Consider the following 14,946-nt stretch of genomic DNA (forward strand, 5'->3'; position numbering starts at 1 on the left):
TAACATACATAACACATCCATATCATATAACAGCATACAACACATACATCTCATAGCATATAAGACCTTCCGGTCACACATAGGTACCACTCTAGGTACAGTATAGTGAGAAGACTCACCTCGTACGAAGTCGGATAAACTCTCGTGCTTGACGTCCCGACCTAGCCTCCTCCTATCGTAGGAATGACATTCCTGATCAATACCCTCTCATAGCCTCATCTCTAAAGATTGGGTAGAAGGCCATCCTACCCCTCCCTGAACTCTCCTGAATCAGCTTGACCAAAACCCTAAGGTCAACTGAAGTCAACGGTCAAACTTTGACCCGACTCGTCGAGTGCACATGGGCGACTCGGCGAGTCCATGCGGGTCCTCAGAATCCTTCTAGCCTCACTTGGCACGTCGAGTCATCCCTTCACTCGACGGGCTACACCTGTCACGAATCGCGGGGCAACCCTGACTCGACTCGTCGAGTCCACTTATGAACTCGGCGAGTAGCGTCCATGGCAACACTCAAATGACCTTCTGAGGTCAGATCCGCTTCTCTAATCTATAGATCTGCCCTCCCCATCTACAATAATCACGTAAAGGTCCGACCTTTACACTCATGCAACACACATAGGGCTCTCTTTGGTGAAATCATCTCTAAAAAGGCAACCTAAGATCATTTCTTCCATGGAACAACATAAAGCAGGTTGGATAAGGCTCTTTGGACCTCTACAGGTCCAGATCCAGAGTCTAACACTCAAAGGGACAATATACTCATCATTCAAGCCAATAAAAGGGTATAGAAAACCCTAAATTCAAGGATCTCATACTAAACAGAAGAAGGGATCGATTTACTACCTCAAAGTTGCAGATCCAAGCTGGAAATCCACGAAATAGCAATCTCCTTGACCTTCTCTTGCTGGAAACACCTTCTTCTTTGCAAAATCACACTAATAAGGATAAAAAAGGCTCTCTCTCTTATACCACTCGTTCAAGCTCTCTAGGGTTTCTCTCTTTGGACTGGTAGCCGCAATTGAGGTCTATAAGGACCCTTAAATAGGGCACATGCCCAAAGATTTAGGATTTCTGTCCACAGCGCGGACTCGTCGAGTCCGCCCATCGACTCGTCGAGTCCCTTCATTAATCCAGTCAGCAAATTCCGATCCTACTCGACGAGTCTAGGCGTCAACTCGTCGAGTCCCTCCTCATAACTCAAAATAAATGAATAACATAGAATACCTGGGAATCCGGATGTTACAATTCTCCCCCACTAGAATTAGACTTCGCCCTCGAAGTCTCGCTCGACAAACAAATCTAGGTGCTGCTCCCGCATCTCTAACTCCGGCTCCCAAGTCAGCTCGGACCCTCTCCGATGTTGCCACTGGACCTGAACCAGGGGCACCTCCTTGTTCCTCAGAACCTTGATCTTCCGATCCAGGATCGCGATCGGTCTCTTAACATAATTCAGGCTCGCATCCACCTGAATATCCTCCAGCGGCACCACCGCCGACTCGTCGGCTATACACTTCCTCAACTGAGACACGTGGAAGGTATCATGAATCTGGCTCAACTCCGCTGGTAGCTCCAAACGATACGCTACCCTGCCCACCCTCGCTGTCACCCTGAACGGACCAATGTACCGGGGCCCCAGCTTGCCCCTCTTCCTGAATCGGATCACTCCTTTCCAAGCAGACACCTTCAGGAGTACGAAGTCTCCCACCTGAAACTCCAGCTTGGATCGTCGCCTATCCGCATAACTCTTCTGGCGACTTTGAGCTGTCAAAAACCTCTGCTTGACCTGCTGTATCTGCTCAGTTGTCTGAAGCACTATCTTAGGGTTACCCATCACGCGCTTCCCTACCTCTCCCCAGCAAAAGGGAGTCCGACATATCCTTCCGTACAACAACTCGAAGAGAGGCATACCAATACTCGAATGGTTGCTGTTGTTATAGGAAAACTCAGCCAACGACAAGTACGTGTCCCAACTTCCTCCGAAGTCCAACACACATGCTCGAAGCATGTCCTCGAGCGTCTGAATCGTCCGCTCACTCTGTCCGTCCGTCTGTGGGTGGTAGGTGGTACTGAAATGCAATCTTGTACCCAACTCCTCATGGAACTTCTTCCAGAACCTGGAAGTGAAACGTACATCTCGATCTGACACAATCGAGATCGGTACTCCATGACGCGATACCACCTCTCTCACATACAACTCGGCCAGCCTCTCTGCGGAAGAGCTCTCACTGATAGCAAGGAAGTGAGCGCTCTTCGTCAGCCGGTCAACAATCACCCAAATTGCATCGACACCCCTCGCGGTCCTTGGCAATTTGGTGATAAAATCTGTGGAAATCTGTTCCCACTTCCACTGGGGAACCTCAAGTGGCTGCAACTTGCCATGCGGAAGCTGGTGCTCGGCCTTAACCCGGCAACAGGTCAAGCACCTCTCAACGAACCACGCAACATCCCTCTTCATACAGGGCCACCAATAGTCTTTCTTCAAATCCAAATACATCTTAGTGTCTCCGGGATGGATCGAGAACCTCAATCTATGCGCCTCCTCCATCAGAATGGTACGTGCCCCGCCTGTATACGGCACCCAAATCCGACCTTGAAAGGTCATCAGCCCTCGGCTATCGGTAATGAACTCAGTCACCTGCCCGATCACCCGCTCCCTCTTGCGGTTCTCCGGTATTACGGCCTCTGCCTGGGCTTCCCGAATGGTGTCCAACATCGGAGTCATCACCGTCAATCGCATACAAGTGTCTCAAATCGGGGCACTCTCTGCCCTACGGCTCAGAGCATCAGCGACGACATTAGCTTTGCCCGGGTGGTACAGGATCTCACAATCGTAATCATTTACCACATCCAACCATCTCCTCTGGCGCATATTCAGGTTGGGTTGATCCATCAAATACTTCAAACTCTTGTGGTCCGTGTATATGGTACACCGAACCCCATACAGATAGTGACGCCAGATCTTGAGGTCGAACACCACTGCCCCCAACTCCAGATCGTGGGTGGGATACCTAGTCTCATGAGGCTTCGGCTACCTCGATGCATACGCTATCACATGCCCTCTCTGCATAAGCACCGCCCCTAACCCCGATATCGATGCGTCGCAGTACACCACAAAATCCTCCAATCCCTCTGGAAGGGATAACACCGGGGCTTCGCACAACCTCTGGCGAAGAGTCTCAAACGAGTTCTGCTGCTCCGGACCCCACGAAAAAGCAACGCCCTTCCGGGTCAACTTGGTGAGAGGTACGACAATCTTGGAGAAATCCTTGATAAATCTTCGATAGTAGCCGGCCAACCCCAGAAAACTCCTGATCTCGGTGGGTGATCTCGGCACCTCCCAACTCATCACAGCCTCAATCTTGGCCGGATCGACCAATATCCCATTCTGGTTAACGATATGCCCCAAGAACTGGACCTCCCGTAACCAAAACTCGCACTTGGAGAATTTGGCATAGAGCCTCTCCGATCTCAAAACTCCGAGAATCTCTCTCAGATGCTCCTCATGCTGCTCCCTAGATCTCGAATACACCAGAATATCGTCGATGAATACAATTACCGACCTGTCCAACATCGGTCTACATACCCCGTTCATGAGATCCATGAATGCTGCTGGTGCATTGGTGAGCCCAAAAGGCATCACCACAAACTCGTAGTGCCCATAACGAGTCCTAAACGCCGTCTTCTGGATATCCTCATCTCGCACCCTCATCTGGTGATATCCAGACCTCAAATCTATCTTGGAGAACCAAGATGCTCCCTGCAAATAATCGAACAGATCATCAATCCTCGGTAGTGGATAACGGTTCTTGACCGTCAACTTGTTCAACCCCCGGTAATCAATGCACATCCGGTGTGGACCATCCTTTTTCTTGACAAAAAGGATCGGCGCTCCCCAAGGTGAGCTACTCGGTCTGATAAATCCTTTCCCCAACAGCTCCTGACGCTGTGAGGATAACTCCTGCATCTATGGTGGCGCAAGGCGATAGGGCGCCACTCCCGGAACCAAATCGATGCGAAACTCCACTTGCCTCTCGGGAGGCACACCCGACAACTCCTCGGGGAAAACATCTGGGAACTCACGCACTATCGGCACATCACTAACCGAACCCGGACCCTCTGCGGCCACCTGTGAATCCCCCACATAAGCCACAAACCCACTACAGCCCTGCCGTAGGCTCCCCCTCGCTCTAGCAGCAGAACAAAATGCTGACTCCGAACGGGTACCCTCGCCGTACACCGTAAGTAATCCCCCACTAGGGTCTCGTATCGTCACCAACTGTCGCTCGCAGTCTATAACAGCCCCAAACCGGCTCAACCAATCCATGCCCACTATGATACACATGTCCCCCATCGCAATCGGGACTAGATCTATCGGGAACTCAACACCGAAGATCTCGATTACACATCCTTGAATCATATCCGTAGCATACACCGCTCGCTCGTCAGCTATGGAAACTCGTAGAGGTCGACTCAACGCCTCCCGCTGGATACTGATGTACTGACTAAACGCTAACGACACAAATGACCGACTCGCACCCGAGTCAAATAACACCAAAGCAGGTACAAAACTCACAAGAAAAGTACCTACGCATATCATAATATAAGCACAATATCTCAAACTCAGCATAAATAAATGAAAGAATACATACCTGCCACGACATTGGGCGTTGCGCAGACCTCCTCCGCTGTCAACTAGAAGGCTCTCCTGCGAGCCTTCGGTGCCTCGGCCTTCATCGGCCGAACCTCAGTAGCTCACACGGCAGCAGGGGCAGATCCCTGCGGTGCTCCCTGTGCTGTCCCCCGCAGCTGTGGACACTCGGCCTTCCGGTGTCCGGTTTGGTTGCAATGAAAGCAAACCATGAACCCCTTGGGGCAATCCTTGGCTATGTGTCCCTCCTTGCCACATTTGTAGCAAGCACCTGATCAACAAACCCCATCATGCCCCTTGCCGCACTTCCCACAAGTGCGGCCCTTCTGGCCTCCAAATCTCGAATCGGCGGGCTTTGCCCGCTTGGCTGCCGGCTGAGACTGTGCCGGCCGCCGGTCCCTCCCCTGAGACTCGGCCTCCTCCCGGGCCTGAGTCTCCAGCTCAATCTCCCTCTTCCGGGCATTTTCCTGGAGCTCAGCAAATGTCCGGTATGATGAGTTCGCCACAAACTCCCTGATATCCCTCCTCAAAATGCTCAAGTACCGACTCATGCGTGCCTGCTCAGACGACACGTGCTCAGGGCAAAACAACGCCCTCTCATGGAACATCCGTGTGATTACGGTCACTGACTCCGTCCCCTACTTGAGGGACAAAAACTCCTGTGCCAACCGGTCCCTCTCTACCGGGGGAACGTACTCATCTCTGAACATGTTGGTGAACCTCTCCCAGGTCACCTCCGAAATCTCTGCAAGAGTGAAGTTTGCCGTAACAAACTTCCACCAGTCCTTCGCTCCCAAGCGAAGCTGGTTCAGTGCAAACCGAACCCTCAAATGCTCCGGACACGAACAGGTGTAGAAGCATCCCTCGATATCAGAAATCCATCTCATCGCAGCAATCGGATCCTGCGTCCCATCAAACTCCGGTGGCTTCGTGTTGCTGAACTCCCGGAACAACATCGAGTCACCCCCTGAGGTCTAGCAGCAGCAACAGCTGCTGTAGCTGCAGCATCCGCAGCCTCAGCAACCGCTGCGTACCACTCATCAAAGGTCTCAGTCAATGTGGTCTTGATATACCCAAACATCTCCGGAATCTCGGCTCGGATCGCCGCAGCCACCTCATCGTGGATCATTTGACTAAGCTCCTCGTCACTCACGCCGCTCGTCTCAGGTCTGTGGTGTGTCCCAACCATGATGTCTCTGTAATACAAACATAAAATATCAGAGACTCGCTCGAGTATACTCGCACTCGATCACTCAACCCTACTTGTTCCCTAGTACCCTAAGGATTCTTACTTGGATTGCGCACTGATCCGGTGTCTTCAGTAGTACGGGCCCTATACTACCGTCCACACCGCATAAGTATTCACCCCAAGTCCTCCTCCTAGGATCCCAGATCACAAGTACTCTACATCTCGCTAGCATAGGCTACCCTTCGGTAGACCTCTCATAAGCTCCTCACTGCTACCTACTCACTCTCAAGCATCTCATAGCAGCAGAAATCTTCCTAGGCTAAGGCATCACAAATCAGGCCACTCTAGTCCTAATATGAATACCTAGCCTACTCTAGCATGCGTAACAAATAATAACATAACTCATAACACATAATGTAAGGGTATTTTGGGAAATCACCGTTCGGGCGCTGGCTGATCGTACACACTGCTTCTTTCTGTTTTTCTCAAATTCTTTTACTTTTTAGAAAATTGTTTATTTTATGAAAAACTTTCTCAAATCCTCAGTTTGAGTTCAAATACACCCGAAGGTGCATCCGAAACCCTCAAACCAAGGCTCTGATACCAACTTGTAACAACGTAAATTTCCAAAACAATTTTTCATTTTTAAAACATACTTTTATTCATAAGATAATATCAAAACATAATGTATCCAATGTTATCATAACAAAACATATCCCAGAATCTCAAGACATAAACTCCATGAGTGTGTACGGATCATGCCGGCGCCTTCCCGCGATCCTCGCTAGTACCTGAAACACATAACACAACAATTGTAAGAATAAATGCTTAGTGAGTTCCCCAAAATACCACATACGCACATACGCCACTCAAGGCTATAAGACCTTCCGGTCACTGTGTATCAGAGGACTTCCGTCCCACAACCCTGGTAGACCTTCCGGTCCTTCCCGTAATGACCTTCTGGTCCATATCATCTTGACCATCCGGTCCATATCATAATGACATTCCGGTCCTTAGCATTCATAACATACATAACACATCCATATCATATAACAACATACAACACATACATCTCATAGCATATAAGACCTTCCGGTCACACATAGGTACCACTCTAGGTACAGTATAGTGAGAAGACTCACCTCGTACGAAGTCGGATAAACTCTCGTGCTTGACGTCCCGACCTAGCCTCCTCCTATCATACGAATAACATTCCTAATCAATACCCTCTCATAGCCTCATCTCTAAAGATTGGGTAGAAGGCCATCCTACCCCTCCCTGAACTCTCATGAATCAGCTTGACCAAAACCCTAAGGTCAACTGAAGTCAACGGTCAAACTTTGACCCGACTCGTCGAGTGCACATGGGCGACTCGGCGAGTCCATGCGGGTCCTCAGAATCCTTCTAGCCTCACTTGGCACGTCGAGTCATCCCTTCACTCGACAGGCTACACCTGTCATGAATCGCGGGGCAACCCCGACTCGACTCGTCGAGTCCACTTATGAACTCGGCGAGTAGCGTCCATGGCAACACTTAAATGACCTTCTGAGGTCAGATCCGCTTCTCTAATCTATAGATCTGCCCTCCCCATCTACAATAATCACGTAAAGGTCCGACCTTTACACTCATGCAACACACATAGGGCTCTGTTTGGTGAAATCATCTCTAAAAAGGCAACCTAAGATCATTTCTTCCATGGAACAACATAAAGCAGGTTGGATAAGGCTCTTTGGACCTCTACAGGTCCAGATCCAGAGTCTAACACTCAAAGGGGCAATATACTCATCATTCAAGCCAATAAAAGGGTATAGAAAACCCTAAATTCAAGGATATCATACTAAACAGAAGAAGGGATCGATTTACTACCTCAAAGTTGCAGATCCAAGTTGGAAATCCACAGAATAGCAATCCCCTTGACCTTCTCTTGCTGGAAACACCTTCTTCTTTGCAAAATCACACTAATAAGGATCAAAAAGGCTCTCTCTCTCTCTCTCATACCACTCGTTCAAGCTCTCTAGGGTTTCTCTCTCTGGACTGGTAGCTGCAATTGAGGGCTATAAGGATCCTTAAATAAGGCACATGCCCAAAGATTCAGGGTTTCTGTCCACAGCGCGGACTCGTCGAGTCCGCCCATCGACTCGTCGAGTCCCTTCATTAATCCAGTCAGCAAATCACGATCCTACTCGACGAGTCTAGGCGTCAACTCGTCGAGTCCCTCCTCATAACTCAAAATAAATGAATAACATAGAATACCTGGGAATCCGGATGTTACACAACCACTTGGGTTAGAGTAAAGCCCATCTCAACAAGTTGTGCCTTGAAAGTGTGCACATTTCCATCCATGTTGGAATTTGTTTTGAAGATACATTTGCAACCAACTATCTTTGGACCAGCTTGTTGATCAACCAAGTTCCAAACTTGGTTGTCATATATGGATTTGATCTTTTTGTGCATTTCCTTTTTCCATTTAGCAGCCTCAGGGCCTGCTATTGCTTCCTTGTAGTTAGCTGGCTCATCTAAATTTACCGGTGTTTGATCACTGATAAATGTATCACCTTCTGCAGTTATATGGAAACCATAAAGTGAAGGTGCATGCTAACTCTAATGGAACAACGAAGAGGTAATGAAATATCAATAGGTTCAATAGGAGTCTCATTCTTTGGTTGACCGCCAGTATCATCTAAGGTTCCTTCATTGGTTGGCTCTTGAATTGAAAGATCCCTTTTCTATACTTTCATATTTCTGAAAGACCCAAACTTTCATACTTGAAAATATAGTTACTCCAAAACATGCTACATGTATATTTATAAAATAGTATTTTTACATTGATAAAGTCATTACAAAAGATTGGATACAAACCGACTATGTTTTAAGATTTTACATGACTACCCAGGATATTGTAAATCTATACAAACCTAAACCAAAATACAAAAAAATAATATTACAACTATTCTAAGTCTTCCAACTATACTGGGTGCTTATTGCCTGCATTATGTTAAAACATTGGGAGGGGTAAGCGATAACGCTTAGTGAGTTCAATAATAGATACAATACAAAGTTATGCCATATATAAACCAATATGGCAGAAGCAAATAGGAGCAAGGAACAATAAAGGCATAATGTGATAAGCTTTCCCTAACAATCATTGATTCAAAGATATACAATCATTGAGACATAACAATTTCTGATTACTTGATATACATCAATAACGCTTTGGCCCAAATGGCACAGAAGACATATAACTTCGGATTAACATTTTGGTAGATTTCAGGTTTTCACGCCCTGTCTAACCATCTGCCAATGCCATAGAATAGAGTCATTCACTTACTGGGGGACATGCTCTACATGGCCAGAGGCTACATACCAGTACCACTGTGAATTTGAGTTCTTAAACTGATCACATGGTCAAATGTATAACTTTGCTATCATAAATAGCAGAAATAAAAATAACACGGGAAAATACTCAAGAATATCATTCTACCGAAGCCAAAGTGATGCCTATGTCATACACTTCATGGTCAACGGTTCATACCAATACCCAAGTGATGCCTATGTCATACACTTCAAGTCAGAGGTACAACCTTGCTATAAAAATAGCAGATACAACAACTCGAGATGATAACATGGAAAATCACATAGCACATATAACACATAACATACAATTGTTTCTACATATTAAACTCACCTTGAATTAACCGGGGGTCAAAATAATAATTTGTGCAGCATTTCGGCTCTAAATATGACTTTCGTCGTTGAAAACCGGGAATTTTCTTGAAAACCGGGCCCTGCGGGGGTTGGGCTTCGAAACCGAAAAGATAAAATTTTCAGGTTTCTCGGGAATTTCAGGGTGTGTTTCGGGTGCTAAAAATGATATCGGGGCTTCGGGGGATGTCAAAATAATAAAAATATTGATTTTGGGGTCAAAAATGGCAAAAGTCTAAAATTCCTCGGCAAGGCTCGCAGGCCTTGTATTTATAGGGAGGAGATCCGGAGCTTCGGCCGAGAAGGGACAGATGGCAGCGAGGGAGAGAGACACGCGAGGGGGGGGGGCGCAGCTGGCGCTTCGGACTCCGGACCAAACACGCGTCGGATGCGAGACTACACGCGTCGAACGTTCGGACGCACAGCACATGCATCGGACACGGAGACAGCAGCACGTCAGACGGGGATTGGGCCACTGCTCGGACGAATTAGAAGGCGACGCGTCAGCAGCTGGGTCTTCGGCTCGGACACGTGGCGCGATGACTCACCGAAATCAGCCTTATCCTTGCGAGGTTTCTCGGAAATTGTGCCCCGACCTTCTAAAATCCGTAACTTTTGCATACGGACTCCGTTTTTGACGTTCTTTATATGCACGCGTAGAGAAAATTATGCTCTACAACTTTCGTTTAGACTTCGTCGGAAAATTTTGACTTTATTTTTATATTATTATTTTTAACAGACCGGGACTGGTAAATCCGTTAAAAATTCATAACATCTTCATCCGACGTCCGTTTTCGTCAGACTTTTTACCGTTGTACTACTAATGACGAGACCTTCGATTCTCGTTTAGGTTGTGTCGGCTAAAAATCACTCAATCTAAAATTCGAGTTTTTAGCTGTCTACTGCTAAGCTGAAACTTGTAAAAATCATAACTTCCTCATACGAAGTCAGATTTTGGCGTTCTTTTTATCAAAATTCTCGGTTTAACGAATACTAAGACTTTCATTTAGATCAATAAGGCTAAAAAGTAGTTTATCAAAAACTCACTTTTTACGTCATTCGGCACCGTGCCGGTTTTATCGCGGATCTTCGATTGGTCATAACTTCTTCGTTATAACTCGGATTTCGATGAGGTTTTCGCCTACGTGTTTCTAACGAGATTATATACAACTTTCAATAATAAAATTTTACTTATTTCAAATTTTATATTTTCGCTAAATTTCACTATTTGGTTTTTAATTGGAATCTCATAAGACTTCCAACATTTTATGAGTGATTCTAAACATAGTTTTACTTTATTTCTAGTAAAAACTATCTGTTAGAACTCAACACTCAATTTCACATAATATTTCATAATATTATTAACTTTTCAAATTACATAACACGATTTCAAAACGTGTATGTTACAATTACCTCCTCCTTTTGAGGACTTCGTCCCCGAAATCACAACGATTTAGACAAATGAGGATATTTCGCTCTTATCTCATTCTTATTTTCCCTAAGTATAATTTGTGCCTCGATGGTGTTTCCACTTGACAAGAACCAACTTTACTTCTTTATTACGTAGATTAGTCGCTCTTTCATTTACGATCTCTTCTACTTAATTTATTATCCTGTTTCACCTCGGATAATGGAACCGTTTCATCATATACGCTCAAGAATTTACGTAGATATCTTACATGAAATACATCATGAATACCTACCAAATCTTCAGGCAATTCCAAGCGGTATGCTTGTTAGATAATTTTGAAAAGTCCAATAAATCTAGGACTCAATCTCCTTTTCTTCTCAAATTTCATAATACCTTTCCACGGGGTTACCTTCAGTATCACCCACTTGGAATTCTATGGATCGTCTCCTCCATTTCTACACAGGTCTTTTGTCGATCCTGGGCTACTTTCATTCTTTCTTGTATAATTTGAATCTTATCAGTGGTGTCTTGAATCATTTCAGGACCACCAAGGATTTTCTATCCTACATTATGCCAACATAATGGTGTTCACAGTTACTACCGAACTCTAAGACATATGCACGAAGCATATCTTCTACTGCTTGGATTGTTCTCTCCGTCTAACCATTTGTCTGGGGATGATAAGTTGTGTTGGGAGTAACTCGAGATCCCAATTCACTCTTCATACTCGCCCAAAAGTGAGAAGTGAAGCGAGTATCACGATCGGAAATAATCTTTAGTGGCACACCATGTCTCGCCATAATTTCGTCTAAGTAAACTTGTGCGTATTTCTCCATTAGAACCGTTGTACGTATGACGAGAAAATATGCACTCTTAATCAGCTGGTCGATAATTATCCAAAGGCTATCATTCACAGTTTTCTTCTCCTCTTTCAAGGTATTAACTGTATAAGCCGGATAAGTAGAATATCCCTTCGATATAAATTTACGAGTTTTTAAGAAAGAAATTTATTATTTTCACCGTAGACATAAATAGAATCCCTCCTTTCGATAGGGATGCATATCATCTCTTCATAGCACAAGAGATCTGCGTAGTTCTTTGACAATCGATTCATGTCGAGAATAATATCAAAGTTGGGCAAAGAGATAGGAATTAGGTTAGCAGGAAGATTATAACTTTCAATTCCTATAACACTATCTCTATAGACTTTATCAGCAAGTGATGATATATTTCCTATGTTATCTATATGAAATGATTGGACAATTGCATAATAAGCAATTTGAAAAGAATGTGCGAATTTATAAGGCACGAAAGAATCTGAGGCATCATAATCAAATAAGATGTGAGAAGATCTAAAGTTTACAAGAAAATTACTAGTCACAACATTCGAGTCCTATCTTACCTCCTCTGTGGTAATCTAAAATGTACGATATTTATCTTTTGGTTTGCCAAACGATTGTCAAACTCTTCAAACTTCTTAATTACTATCCGTGCTCAAACCTGCACCCGCTCATCATTCTCTATTGGGCCTTCGATCCTAATCTTTGAGTTAAAACTCAATTCTCATTGCAAACTCCTGCTCCTTCTTGGTTTATAGACTAAACCCAAGATAAGGCCTTTACTTTTGTTATAACAACAACTCGAATGGTCTTATTCTAATGACCTTTGATTTTATAATGCACAAGACACGTAACGAACCAAACTCTTGTATTAGAATCAGATCGAATAAATCAAGCTGATGGAATAAAGAAAAAAAGAGTTTGAACAACACGTGGATGCTTCGAAATAGAAAGAATAGCACCACGTATCCCTAATTCGTGCTTTCGGACATATACACCTTTTAGCTTTTAGCACCTCCTCCTTTTTAGTTGGAGTACTCTTTGATTGTTGAACGGAAACTTGACTCCCCGTCATTTGACTAGTAAGAGTAGGGCGGAAACATTTCTTGTGGCCAGTAACACCACATAGCCAGTCACATCTCTGGCTAATGATTGCTCAATCCTTTAATGAAGATCATTATATTTCTATCGACTACCTCGACCATTTACTTCTTCAGTATTCCACTGAAGTTTCGTCACTATATAAGACATGGTTCTGTGAACCAATCAACTCCGTTCGCGGATTTATACTAATCGGACTCGATTCTTTATGACATTAAGATTTGAACGATAATTATCTTCTTAGTCATTACCGAAACGAAGGTAACGACACATATGAATAAAACGGAATCATTTACTAGCTTCTTGGTAACCTTGTGACTTTGCCTGATCCAAGTGTGAGTCTTGTGCTTCTAGTAGTATAGGCCTCTACTACTATTCACACCTACTCATACTCGTCCCAAGTATTGTCTCGCAGTTCCCAAGTCACCATTCAAAAGTTTTCACAAAGCAAATTTTTTTTTCACACCTAAGTGCATTCAAACAAGTACATACAACAGTTTCTCCTAGACTCAACTAGGGTTTTCACGTTTCTATCAAACATATATTGGATTACCTATACTCGCCTTCTAGGATTCTTCTCATGCATATGCTCGATTTAATATATCCTAATACTTTTCCATAGGTCGATAGAAATTTTACTTCCATTTCTTCATATAAATTCTTTCTCGGGTAGTGTCTACTCTGTAAGACATACTACACCCAAAATTTCCTCTAGCAGTGTAAAGACAAATCGTTTCCAACTACTTACATCATCTTCTAACTCATGCAAACCATCATGCATATTTGTTGGTTTCATTATCCTTTCATGAAATCGTCATTCCTGTATCTGAGTAAGTCTTCTTCTCATGGTTGTATCTTTTAAGTCTACTTCATAGGAGTCTATCCTAAGAAGTCTGCATTATAGCTGCATCTCAGCAAGCTCTACCAGCTTCAACTTGGTTCTCTGTCATTCCTAATTACAACATTTCTTCTCATATAATAATATGAGTGTATATCTTCTTCAACTAAGTACTCTACCTTACTCTAACAAGTAAGCCACTCAGCCTTTTCACAACCAAATAACCTATTTCACCATCCCAATCTTGTATGTTAAAGTCGGCTTAACACACAATGGAACTTCCATAAGGATGTGATAGAAGTCAATCATTACTTAGTATTATTAAATACTAAGTCTGAGCATCCTGTATAATGTTACTACTTGAACTACATACTACCTCACAAAGTCTTGGCCTATTGAGTCTGAAAACTTCATTAGCCTTTCCTTTGATCTTCTTTTAATTCTTCTAAATCTGGTACTACATTAGTTTCAATACTGTCGAAGTATTTATCACCATCTTCGGTTCTTCTGACTCTATAAACAATCTCTGCTTTAATCTGGACAGCGGTGGAACAACTTCATCGGTTATGCCAAAACATTTATCTCATCTAAATGTATTTTAAACGCACATCTTTCTTCCAAAGATGTTATTATATTATCTTACATATTTTAAATGTATAATACCACTTCATAGGTATTAATACACTATTTACGATAACATTCCATATTTATTATTTTACGATATCCCGTGATTGTTTATTTATAAACTTATCGATGTTAACTATCATAAGTGTCTCTATCACTTCGAGAAGTTTCATGTAAATTCTATTACAGAAATTCTTAGAATTCTGAACATAAAATTTTCTAAATCAAGGTCGGGAACAGACCTTAAACTTTCTCAAATAATAGCAATTATAGATAAGCACTCTAAAGGCGTGCTACATTCATTTATCATTTAGCACATATTAGAATATAGGGCATATCTCCTCTTAATATTCTAGTTCTTGTCCCCATTATGTATTCAACCTAAAGTATACCAGATACATATTGTATCATCACTTAACAATTCATGTTTAAATCTAGAAATTCTCAAAATTCCTAGTTCATATATACTAATTCTCTAAAAGTTTTGAAGTAACTTAATGTCTTAGAATACTAGGGTTTATCACTACCCAATACCCCACTTAAGTGTTTCCTATGGTTTGTATCCATATATTTACAATGATTCAGTTCATATAT

The sequence above is a fragment of the Lactuca virosa genome, chromosome 8 (assembly GCF_052849685.1).
Source record: "Lactuca virosa cultivar CGN04683 chromosome 8, Lactuca_virosa_CGN04683_v6, whole genome shotgun sequence".
Classification (NCBI taxonomy): domain Eukaryota; kingdom Viridiplantae; phylum Streptophyta; class Magnoliopsida; order Asterales; family Asteraceae; genus Lactuca; species Lactuca virosa.